The following is a 13,307-nucleotide window of genomic DNA, read 5'->3' on the forward strand; positions in this document are numbered from 1 at the left end:
CTTTACCGTAATGCTTAGCAAAAACTTCATCATCACAATAAATACAAACCTGAATCGGTACCTTATTAAATAATGTTCTTTTTTTTTCTATATCTAGAGTATTAGTCCAGGTTTAGTAGAAGGTGATATTTTATCAACAAATACATCAAAGGATAATGAAATTGTTAATTACATGCCGAAACTAAAGCCTGAAGATGTTGCAGAGCAGTATTATATGCAATCACAACACCAGAAAATGTTCAAGTTAGTATTTTAAGTACTGTTTATCCAAACATTAAATATTTATACTGTCTTATATTTCTAGATACACGAACTAATAATCAAACCTATGGGCGAGTTCTTGTAAGTTAACATGAAGTGATCAATGAAAAAGGGTCGGTCTCGTGGTACAGTCGTCAGGTCGAACGTACGATCATAACACAACAACATATCATAGGTTCAAGCCCTGAATGGACCGTGCCCACATACGTAGGACTGACTATCCTACTATGGTAATCAATAAGTCACCGAAAGCCAAAGCCCATTAGTAGTACAGGCAGGCTATGACCGACAACGGTTGTTGTACCAAAGACGACGATCGATGGAAATAGAGAGTTTGGAAGAGGAAAACAATTTTTGCATGTAATAAAACTAACTTCTTTCTTTACATTTAATATATTTTGGAATAAAAGTCACTTTATAAAACCAAAAAGTTCGATACAGCTAAAAACTTTGCGTATCCGGTAGTGAATTCAAGACCATTGGATATTTTGGTTTTGATATGTCTTGTGTCAAACGTAGACAGCGGTAATCGCTTTTGCGGGCGTGCCTGCGTTTTTCGAAAATGTGTGGAATTTGACATCCGCCGCAGATGTTTGTTTGGAAAGCTTGCATTAGAATCAAACAATTTTAATTTTTCGCGCACGCACGCCCGCACGGTCACAGGAACGATTACCACTACCTAATCAGCGCCTACCACAACTATATGGACAGTCGTTTTTTTCACGATTTGCGGAAAATCCATCGCGGAAGAGATAGATAAAAACAGTGAATGCATGGTTGTGCAGAATACTTTTTCACATCTTCGTGAATAATAATAGTTTCACTGTTTTTATCTATCTTTTATACATATATATATATATATATTATATATATATATATATATATATATATATATATATATATATATATATATATATATATAGATATATATATATATATATATATATATATATATATATATATATAGATATTATATATATATATATATTATATTATATATATATTATATTATATAGTACTATTTTAAACTTTTCCGGTTTTATGAGAGTAATTATCAACTTACAATTTAAAAAAAATTTCGCCTGTAATGATAATTGTTTTGGAAATGCAAACCAAAACATGTAAAAAGATTTTCAAAATCTTTTATTATTTTGGAATTGCCATGAGAACCTTATCAATTTTGTAAACATCGGTTCGAAACTGATCTGATCACACAAAGCGACACAAAAACCTCAACAACGATTTCTTAGCAAAATCTAAATATTTGCTGCTGTTACATACATAGTTAAGGAATGTAATCCTATCCCGATATTTTTTCCTCCCACTACCCATTTCACCATCGATGATCTCTTAGACCGCTACAAAGGCGCCCGTAGCCATCTGCTTGTTTAGTTTGGTCGTTGGTAGTGTATGAGCCTAAATAAGGACTGGCTGAATTAGTAATGTGGTATACACATGTATTAGATAAGTATTTGGAATACCGATAAGAATATGTGGAAAGGGTATTGTGGTAAGCCCACTGTAATTGAATATCGTATTCGTTTGAACTTCCTCCGAAACATTTACGGGCGCCTTTGTAGCGGTCTAAGAGAACATCGATGGTGAAGTGGGTGGTGGGGGGAAAAATATCGGGCTGAGATTACATTCCTTAACTTTTAACTTTTTTTTCAAAACATTTTTTGAATATGTTATTTACATTTTTGATTTTTAAATGTGTTATTTAGCACAAAAATCTATTTTTCGAAATGTCTTTAGAGTTATGGTACGAGCATATATTTGTTTATTTTCATAATAAGTCGTGTAAATACGTTTGAATAAAATTTGAAAAAAAAATACGTAGATGTGAAAAAGTATTCTGCACAAATAATAGCTTCACTGTTTTTATCTATCTTTTATGGATTTTCCGCAAATCGTGAAAAACGACTGTCTATATAGTTATGGTACGAGCTGTATACGAGAAATCTTTGTTATTTACTTTTCCTCTCATTCTCTCTCTTGTTGGCCTGCTCAGATAGAGCACGTTGGGGTGACATGGCCCAGTCCACAATCATTCTTCAGGATGCTCGGTCTCTAGCTGAAGCTTCCTATCCATGATCTCCGACAGGTCTCGCTTCATCTGATCCAGTCATCGAGTTCGCTGTGCAGCCCTGCGCCTTATGACAAATTGGGGATCGCTGTCGAACACCTTCATGGTGGGGCATGAGTCCGGCATCCTCATGACATGATCAAGAACTTTGAAATAGAACAGGTCAATGCATTTAGAGTAAATTGACAGAAAGCCTTGGGAAAATGTTGACAGTTCAAGTGAACATTGTTTTTGTTTAGCGATGGACGTTGCTATGGAGTGAACGAGCGTTTTGTTTAGCATTTTGCACTCTTTTCTTTTCCTCATTTGTGTAATTATAATGTTACATGACTTATACAATCCAAGGATATTGTTACGTTCGACCTCATTGTGAAGTAAAAGCATACATGCGGATGTAGCCAAGTAAAACATTTCAAGTTAAAACAAAGTTCAAGTAAACATATATCAAGCAAAACACGGCTCAAGCAATAGCACACGCTTCAGAAACGCAACAAACATAAACAAGTAGTCAACCGTTCTCACGGTTCAAACGAGGAAGTAACTTTACGCAATTCATAAACTATAGGTACATGTCGCATTAAGTATAATAAAAAAAAAAACTTGTAATCAAAATAGTCATAGTTTTAGTTAGCTAACCTATACACGGTCAGCAATTTAATAGCATATAAGAGATGAGAACCTCTTGGGCGGTCCTGTGGTACAGTCGTCACTCAAACAACTCAATAACATGCCCGCAATTCAAGCCCAAATAGAAGAAGATGAGAACCTAAATAAAGTAAGCGCATTCGAACACAAACTCAGAATTGCTCGTTACTTAATAGTCGGAGGCACTCTCCGGTCGACGAAGGAAAAATCTACCCGACTCGGTGTAAAGCACCGGCGTTGGGCGCTGCAACGGAGCAACACATCCGCCAGTAGCATTAGATATCATTGGGCGCCGGGTTATAAGCAAAGGAAGGTATGTGTATAGTTCCTGTGTGTGCCGATTCAATGTTTCATTTTTCTCTCAGTGATCAATTGAACGTTAATAGGACTTCTAATATCAAGTGGGGACATGTACTGTGCTGTTTTAAGACTAATAAGATTTTGGTTCCTCCGGAAAGACCGTTGCAAACGGTGGTGATTCGTGATTACAGAATGGCAAACAATGATAAAGTCTATCAATGTTTCTGAATACAAAGTGGACTCAAATTACTTCTTCATATGTCTCCATGAGTTTTTGGCCGCAGGAAATTGAATAATATTCGAATATTCTTTATGTAAAATTCGTTCGTCTATTACCCGTTTTTTTGTAAACACTTGTTCATGAAACTGTCAAAACGAACTGAAAATAACAACCTAGCAACGGGCTTTGCATCGACCCGTTCTCTTCCAAAGACCTTGGTCAGGATGCACGGTTCGCCGTACAGCTCAACAAGCAACGGATCCGAACTTGCGCACCCTGTCCCTGGCCGCCTGGATGTCACTGCCCGGCTTCCCGTTCGCGAACTGGGAATCCGTCGGTTTGCGCCCACTGCAACAGCGAGCTGAACAAGCGTGCCAAACGCACCGGACAGAAAGTGGCCTTAAGCAGCAGCAGCAGCAGCAGCAGCAAGTGTAGCAAATGTCATCGCAACGGCACGGACGGTGACAACAACACGAGCGGGGAATTAATAGTATGACGGGGCAGCAGCGTAGGTGGCGCTACCTTTCGCTCAAGCAGCAGGTGTCGAAGAAGGTGGAAACGCGCGCACTGATTTCGCGCGTCGCCCAGTACTACACGAGCTACGTCGCGGAGATGGGGCTGGAGCGGTACTTCATGAACGAAACGATCGTGACGACGGTGGTGCCGCAGGACGGGAAGTGCGAGACGGTGCTGCCTGAGCGTTTCCGCAACGGTCGGTGGATCGTAGCGGGGTGAGTCCTATCCGAAGTCCTGAGCGTGAACGTTCTGTACTAAAACCCCTTCACTTCTTTCTCTTTCCACCTGTTAGATTCAACCGAATGACGAACAAACGGTTCGCAATCGTGTGCCAAAACCTCGTCCTGGCAAACGGTGCCTCCGATCTGGCAAACCGGCTCGACGTGAAGGGCGAGGGGCTGGAGATGCCGTGGGTGATGTACGAGCTGCCCCATCTCGAGCGGGCGCTGGAGGAGTACGACGAGCCGGGCCGCTCCCAGCTAAAGCCGGTACTGATCGTGGGGGCGGGACTGAGTGCGGCCGACGCCGTCACGATCTGCCGCTCGTCCGGCATCCCGGTGGTGCACGTGTAACGCAACCGGACGGCCGGGCTGGGCAAGATGCTGCCGGGCAACGTGTACTCGGAGTACCACGAGGTGCAGTAGATGATGAAGGACGCGAACCGCCAGAACGACCTGTACACTCCGCTGCCCGAGCACACACTTGTGGATCTGGCGGGTGCCGGCGGGGATGACGCGGCGCGGTGTGTCACCGTCCTCCACCTGAAGACGGGCAAGCGGCGCGTGCTGGACATGTCGTACTGTGCGTTACTGATCAGGTCCCATCCCGACCTTCGCTTCTTCGCCACGCTAACGAAGCCGCCGCGGCAACGGAGGACGACCAGGTGGCTCCGGACCGGTGCTTCGGCCGGCCCCCGGCCCTGCCGCTCACGATGTGGACGTTTACCGAGCAACTGCTGACCTCCTTCCTCGGCCGAAAGTTGTTCTGGTCAAAGCACATGAGTGCCAAATGCAAACACATCAACCTCACCGACAATCCGCGCCACAAACATCACAAGCAGCAGCAGCAGCAGCAGCAGCAGCAGCACTACAGCGCACCGGCGCTTATTGCGGGTGGTGGTCACTGCCAATATCAGCTGGGGGCGTCCAATCTAAGCGCTGCCTCGGGGCTGGGCCTCGGCGACGATCCAGCCAAACCGATCAACTGCAAAAACAATCCAATCGAGGTGGATAAGTACACGAACGCGGTACTGCGCACGGCCCATCCCGGCCTGAACGCGATGGGACCGCTGGTGGGCGACTTGTGCGCTTCATACCTGGCGGTGCGCTCCGCATTACAGTCGCTATTAGAAAACGATTGATGGGCGCGGGGCATCTGCTAGAACCGACCCCGACGACTGGACGTGGGCTTCATTCAATTTGTGTGTTTTTTACTCCCGTATCGAATTGGGCCCCTCGCGAGTGGGTTTTTTGATCGTTATAGGTATGGGTTCGCTCCCGCAAAGTGTCTGCAGTGCGTGGCGAAATGCGTCCATTTCACAATAGGCAGTTTAGAAAAATTTCGGGATAAAATTATTTTTGCAGAAATTGGGACCCTTCACGATTCTAGTCAGTTTTTTGTATGGAGTTTGACAGTTGGAGGCTGAAATCATGTAAACACTCCATACAAAACCACACAAAAAACTAGCCTGCAATTTTCAGTCTAGATTATTCTAGCCACAAAGCTAGACAATTAGATTCGAGTACCTGCTCGAATACACAGTGTTGTTTATATTTACCCCAAGGTGCATCAAAGAGATGACGTGGTGGAATCTGGAATCAAAGTGTATGTAGTCCAGGTGGTCTCATAACATGTTTTTAAAACCAAATTTGAATATCACTTTTTAACAGAATGGGTAAAAATTTTGTTCAAACAAGCTTTCTTGAGTCTTGACGAATACTCAAAACACTCTTAAAATCTTTATTCATAAGCAGAAGCGATAAAAATCAGCCTTCTAAACTCATACACCTTGGGATAAGCCCACCTGTATATTATACTCACTTAGATAGCTGCCCGAAAACTGCTATACAATGCAAACAGCTGACAGGCTGAAATTTCAGCCTAAGAACTAACAACGGAAAGGGCCCTGTTGCGACGATCGCTTTTGCAAAGGGGTTTATTTTAATATTTTAATCACGAAAACCAAGTTTTTTATAGCAAGACTTGTTTATTTGTGCTAAGCTTTATAAACGTCTTGGCTTCTCCTTTGCGAATGAATCCGTTAAGTGTTTTGAGCGCGCTTAAATCGGTTTGACCCTCTCTGCCCTTAGCCGCGATTTGTCCCTTTTTTGGAGAGCTGGTTTCTTCTATCTGATTCCCCTCTCTTTTCCACGATCTATTCCCTTTTCTACGATCTATTCTATACGCCATCTAGTTGATTGCATTGATGGCACCTATCATTATTCGAAATCATAGATCAATATTCGAAATCATTCGAACATCAACAATCCGCTGTCAAATTAAGGCCGTCCCAACAACAATATCCGTTCCAACATTCCCCACCGCGTGAACACATCTGCCTGCACGTTGTTGCTGTTCACTCATATCCTACTAGTCTGCAGTGGTATTTTCGGCTTATTTTGCTCATCTATGTTTTTCCCATCTTTCACTTCAACATCGATCAACGCTAGTTTCACTGCTGGACGTTTTAGTTCCTTCCCCGTAGTTGTACGTACCAGTGCTTGCCCTACTGTGCCATCCGTGCCCGGGTATGTTTCCAGCACGATTGCTCTCAGCCATTCCTTCCTTGCACCCTCTGTGATGAAAACCAGGTCTCCTGGTTTTAGTGGTTTACATAGCTCTAACCATTTACTGCGGCGGTTTAGGGTCGGTACATAATCCTTCAGCCATCGATCCCACGTGGCTTCTGCTAGGACAATCGCTCGTTGGTAGCTACTTCTTAGCGCGTCCGCTAGTTCTGGTGTTGTGCGAGGTGTTTGTTTTCTTCCTGCCGAGTTGCCGATTGTTGTGGTACGGCAACGTCCTCCAGCACGCCCTCACGCGCTCCCTCATCGCGGTGGGTTTCGCGGGAGTTCGGGTGGGGCTTCTCAGTTGGTGTGTCGTTGCTCGTTCCTTCATCACGAATGTGTTCGCAGAAACTTTCCTCCTACTGTCGGGGTGTTTGGTGTACTCCTAGGGTCATCCTTTCAGCACACGCGTCGGTTGGTCCGTAGATGGCCCAGCCGAGGGCACTCCTTACTGCGACGGGCTCATTGGGTAGGCCAAACCATTTTTCGAGCGGTCGCATCAACTGCATGTCTCGCAGTCCGATCAGGATGGTCGGCTTCGCGTTAGAAAGGGACGTCATCGGAAGGTGCTGTAAGTGTGTAAAGGAACTTATCAGAGCGTCGTATTTAATGTTGTTAGACGGCAAACTTAGCTCTTTGACGGTGCGGGCGGCCGCTATGTCGTAGCGCCGCCCCTCTCCTCTCGCTGATATCTGGAAACTGACGCGGCGGGACTCTTCTTCCTTCCGGGTTACGTTGGCTGTCCAGCAGAGCTCTAGCGGTTCTACCTCTCCGTCGAGTCCCAACTTCGAGGCCAATTCAGTTTCCACCAGGGTGATGGCTGATCCATCCATCATCAAGAAAGGCGACGGTGTCGATGGCGCGCCGGCCGTGGTACACCGTAACTGGCACGATGCGGAAAATCGCCGGCTGCTTGACGTAGTGATGTGCTTGGTAGTGCACCACCTCAGGTGTTCTCTGTCTCGGTTTAGCAGAGTGTGGTGTCTTTTGCCGCATCCTGGCATCCGACATGTGAATCGTGATCGACACGGCTTCGAACCATGTCTGTTCAGGCACGTCGAGCAAATTTGTAATCGCGTTACGCTTTCCAACCGTTCGTCCACGGTCATTCTCTTGAGCGTTTTGCAATGCTTGGCGGCATGTCCCGGCGTAGCGCATACCAGGCATTTTATAATGACCTGTCGCAAAGTGTGTGACGTATACCCAGGCGGTTCTGGGTCGGAGTGTTGCACGTGCAAGTGGGAGTGGAAGCTTCTGGATCTTGTTTGATCTGCTCTAGGAGGAACGTAAGTGGTGACGTCGCATGCATCGTCTACCAGCGTCTCTATGAATTCGCTGAACTCCTTTAGCGTTGCTTTGGAATATTTGTGTTTGTACCTGGACCACTCAAGTTTTCTTGTTGTAGGTAATTTATCCACCAAATCCGCCAAAAGTTCCGGGTTGTTGAAATAGCCAGTCAGGTTGCTCAGAGTCAGGTGATCGCACAAGTTAATGACTTCCAAGCCGAACGTAATAAGACTGTTCAACTATTCTGGCTTGGGGGGGGGGGGTCCAATCTGCGAACACGTTCCGTGAGTTGTTGCACGAGCAGGGCTGGTTTTCTGAACAATTTTTCCAACCGTTTAATTATGAGCGGAGCGGCATTGGGCAACCTTAGTTTGGACTGCACGGCATGTTGAGCTGGGTCCCTTAAACACTCAGTCAATCTGACGGTATTTTCGCCATCAGTATACCCACAGGCTTTGGTCGCCTCTTGGTAGCAGTTGAGAAAGATGGACCATTCATTGGCACACCCTGAAAATATGGGTAGTTTTTTGGGGTACATTTGGCGCGCGATACTTAATTCGGCCGTTCGTGAGTGTGTCGCGACCGGGGTGGACATTATTGCTGGCAAAATGGGTTGCGATGGAGGCTCAATTCTTTGGCTCTGTTCGGGGGTGGCTTCCATGACTTGCCGATTTTGGTGCTAGACCCACTCGGCTGTCCTATTTGTTCTGGAGTCTGACGACTGGATCGACAGATTCTCTATCTCGTCTTTCAATGCGTTTAGTTGCGTTTCGTGTTGTAGCTCCATTTCGGCCATCTTAGCATGAATTCCCGCTTCCATTTTCTATTTTTCAGCCAGCAAGATCTGTTTCTGCAGCACCTGCTCCTTCTCTAGGCGTTGGAGCGCCACCTGTGCCGATAGTCGGGAGGAAGCGACACTTCCTTGTCTGGTTGGAGTGGGGTTTTCCGGGTGGCTCATTACAGTGTTCGGGCTTGGAAGAGACTTAGCGGGCAGCTCCTTGCTAGTACCAGGCGTCGCTTTCGATTTTAACTTCCCCTCCGGGAGATCGGGCTGCTGGCTTGCCTTTGCAACCGCCATCGCTCTTTTGCTCTTAGGGCGCCGTGTCTTCACTGACGTTTTTGGCCCTTGTTCCGCGCACTTGTTGCACACCCAGAAAGCTTCTGAAACGCTTTCTCTCACTCCAGCACAATCGAAGTGGCACCACTTCTTACACTCCTGGCACTGCACTATATCGTCGATATCGTTCGGCAAACTGCACTTCACACAATCACTCTTAGTCGCGGGCATCTTGTCACTTAACTTGCAGGCGTACACTTAAGGCGTGGCCTTAAGCAGCAGCAGCAGCAGCAAGTGTAGCAAATGTCATCGCAACGGCACGGACGGTAACAACAACACGAGCGGGGAATTAATAGTATGACGGGGCAGCAGCGTAGGTGGCGCTACCTTTCGCTCAAGCAGCAGGTGTCGAAGAAGGTGGAAACGCGCGCACTGATTTCGCGCGTCGCCTAGTACTACACGAGCTACGTCGCGGTGATGGGGCTGGAGCGGTACTTCATGAACGAAACGATCGTGACGACGGTGGTGCCGCAGGACGGGAAGTGCGAGACGGTGCTGCCTGAGCGTTTCCGCAACGGTCGGTGGATCGTAGCGGGGTGAGTCCTGTCCGGAAGTCCTGAGCGTGAACGTTCTGTACTAAAACCCCTTCAATTCTTTCTCTTTCCACCTGTTAGATTCAACCGAATGACGAACAAACGGTTCGCAATCGTGTGCCAAAACCTCGTCCTGGCAAACGGTGCCTCCGATCTGGCAAACCGGCTCGACGTGAAGGGCGAGGGGCTGGAGATGCCGTGGGTGATGTACGAGCTGCCCCATCTCGAGCGGGCGCTGGAGGAGTACGACGAGCCGGGCCGCTCCCAGCTAAAGCCGGTACTGATCGTGGGGGCGGGACTGAGTGCGGCCGACGCCGTCACGATCTGCCGCTCGTCCGGCATCCCGGTGGTGCACGTGTAACGCAACCGGACGGCCGGGCTGGGCAAGATGCTGCCGGGCAACGTGTACTCGGAGTACCACGAGGTGCAGTAGATGATGAAGGACGCGAACCGCCAGAACGACCTGTACACTCCGCTGCCCGAGCACACACTTGTGGATCTGGCGGGTGCCGGCGGGGATGACGCGGCGCGGTGTGTCACCGTCCTCCACCTGAAGACGGGCAAGCGGCGCGTGCTGGACATGTCGTACTGTGCGTTACTGATCAGGTCCCATCCCGACCTTCGCTTCTTCGCCACGCTAACGAAGCCGCCGCGGCAACGGAGGACGACCAGGTGGCTCCGGACCGGTGCTTCGGCCGGCCCCCGGCCCTGCCGCTCACGATGTGGACGTTTACCGAGCAACTGCTGACCTCCTTCCTCGGCCGAAAGTTGTTCTGGTCAAAGCACATGAGTGCCAAATGCAAACACATCAACCTCACCGACAATCCGCGCCACCAACATCACAAGCAGCAGCAGCAGCAGCAGCAGCAGCAGCACTACAGCGCACCGGCGCTTATTGCGGGTGGTGGTCACTGCCAATATCAGCTGGGGGCGTCCAATCTAAGCGCTGCCTCGGGGCTGGGCCTCGGCGACGATCCAGCCAAACCGATCAACTGCAAAAACAATCCAATCGAGGTGGATAAGTACACGAACGCGGTACTGCGCACGGCCCATCCCGGCCTGAACGCGATGGGACCGCTGGTGGGCGACTTGTGCGCTTCATACCTGGCGGTGCGCTCCGCATTACAGTCGCTATTAGAAAAACGATTGATGGGCGCGGGGCATCTGCTAGAACCGACCCCGACGACTGGACGTGGGCTTCATTCAATTTGTGTGTTTTTTTACTCCCGTATCGAATTGGGCCCCTCGCGAGTGGGTTTTTTGATCGTTATAGGTATGGGTTCGCTCCCGCAAAGTGTCTGCAGTGCGTGGCGAAATGCGTCCATTTCACAATAGGCAGTTTAGAAAAATTTCGGGATAAAATTATTTTTGCAGAAATTGGGACCCTTCACGATTCTAGTCAGTTTTTTGTATGGAGTTTGACAGTTGGAGGCTGAAATCATGTAAACACTCCATACAAAACCACACAAAAAACTAGCCTGCAATTTTCAGTCTAGATTATTCTAGCCACAAAGCTAGACAATTAGATTCGAGTACCTGCTCGAATACACAGTGTTGTTTATATTTACCCCAAGGTGCATCAAAGAGATGACGTGGTGGAATCTGGAATCAAAGTGTATGTAGTCCAGGTGGTCTCATAACATGTTTTTAAAACCAAATTTGAATATCACTTTTTAACAGAATGGGTAAAAATTTTGTTCAAACAAGCTTTCTTGAGTCTTGACGAATACTCAAAACACTCTTAAAATCTTTATTCATAAGCAGAAGCGATAAAAATCAGCCTTCTAAACTCATACACCTTGGGATAAGCCCACCTGTATATTATACTCACTTAGATAGCTGCCCGAAAACTGCTATACAATGCAAACAGCTGACAGGCTGAAATTTCAGCCTAAGAACTAACAACGGAAAGGGCCCTGTTGCGACGATCGCTTTTGCAAAGGGGTTTATTTTAATATTTTAATCACGAAAACCAAGTTTTTTATAGCAAGACTTGTTTATTTGTGCTAAGCTTTATAAACGTCTTGGCTTCTCCTTTGCGAATGAATCCGTTAAGTGTTTTGAGCGCGCTTAAATCGGTTTGACCCTCTCTGCCCTTAGCCGCGATTTGTCCCTTTTTTGGAGAGCTGGTTGGTTTCTTCTATCTGATTCCCCTCTCTTTTCCACGATCTATTCCCTTTTCTACGATCTATTCTATCATTATTCGAAATCATAGATCAATATTCGAAATCATTCGAACATCAACAATCCGCTGTCAAATTAAGGCCGTCCCAACAACAATATCCGTTCCAACATTCCCCACCGCGTGAACACATCTGCCTGCACGTTGTTGCTGTTCACTCATATCCTACTAGTCTGCAGTGGTATTTTCGGCTTATTTTGCTCATCTATGTTTTTCCCATCTTTCACTTCAACATCGATCAACGCTAGTTTCACTGCTGGACGTTTTAGTTCCTTCCCTGTAGTTGTACGTACCAGTGCTTGCCCTACTGTGCCATCCGTGCCCGGGTATGTTTCCAGCACGATTGCTCTCAGCCATTCCTTCCTTGCACCCTCTGTGATGAAAACCAGGTCTCCTGGTTTTAGTGGTTTACATAGCTCTAACCATTTACTGCGGCGGTTTAGGGTCGGTACATAATCCTTCAGCCATCGATCCCACGTGGCCTCTGCTAGGACAATCGCTCGTTGGTAGCTACTTCTTAGTGCGTTCGCTAGTTCTGGTGTTGTGCGAGGTGTTTGTTTTCTTCCTGCCGAGTTGCCGATTGTTGTGGTACGGCAACGCTCTCCAGCACGCCCTCACGCGCTCCCTCATCGCGGTGGGTTTCGCGGGAGTTCGGGTGGGGCTTCTCAGTTGGTGTGTCGTTGCTCGTTCCTTCATCACGAATGTGTTCGCAGAAACTTTCCTCCTACTGTCGGGGTGTTTGGTGTACTCCTAGGGTCATCCTTTCAGCACACGCGTCGGTTGGTCCGTAGATGGCCCAGCCGAGGGCACTCCTTACTGCGACGGGCTCATTGGGTAGGCCAAACCATTTTTCGAGCGGTCGCATCAACTGCATGTCTCGCAGTCCGATCAGGATGGTCGGCTTCGCGTTAGAAAGGGACGTCATCGGAAGGTGCTGTAAGTGTGTAAAGGAACTTATCAGAGCGTCGTATTTAATGTTGTTAGACGGCAAACTTAGCTCTTTGACGGTGCGGGCGGCCGCTATGTCGTAGCGCCGCCCCTCTCCTCTCGCTGATATTTGGAAACTGACGCGGCGGGACTCTTCTTCCTTCCGGGTTACGTTGGCTGTCCAGCAGAGCTCTAGCGGTTCTACCTCTCCGTCGAGTCCCAACTTCGAGGCCAATTCAGTTTCCACCAGGGTGATGGCTGATCCATCCATCATCAAGAAAGGCGACGGTGTCGATGGCGCGCCGGCCGTGGTACACCGTAACTGGCACGATGCGGAAAATCGCCGGCTGCTTGACGTAGTGATGTGCTTGGTAGTGCACCACCTCAGGTGTTCTCTGTCTCGGTTTAGCAGAGTGTGGTGTCTTTTGCCGCATCCTGGCATCCGAC

The 13,307-nt window shown here is 47.7% G+C and overlaps 2 pseudogenes; both read left to right on the forward strand.

Annotated features, from left to right (window-relative positions):
* The first annotated feature begins 3,185 nt into the window (after positions 1 to 3,185).
* Positions 3,186 to 5,572, forward strand: LOC121602368 (annotated as a pseudogene).
* Positions 5,573 to 6,085: 513 nt separating this feature from the next.
* LOC121602369 lies at positions 6,086 to 12,216 on the forward strand (annotated as a pseudogene).
* The last annotated feature ends 1,091 nt before the right edge of the window (positions 12,217 to 13,307 follow it).

Source organism: Anopheles merus, unplaced genomic scaffold (assembly GCF_017562075.2).
Source record: "Anopheles merus strain MAF unplaced genomic scaffold, AmerM5.1 LNR4000423, whole genome shotgun sequence".
Taxonomy (NCBI): Eukaryota; Metazoa; Arthropoda; class Insecta; order Diptera; family Culicidae; genus Anopheles; species Anopheles merus.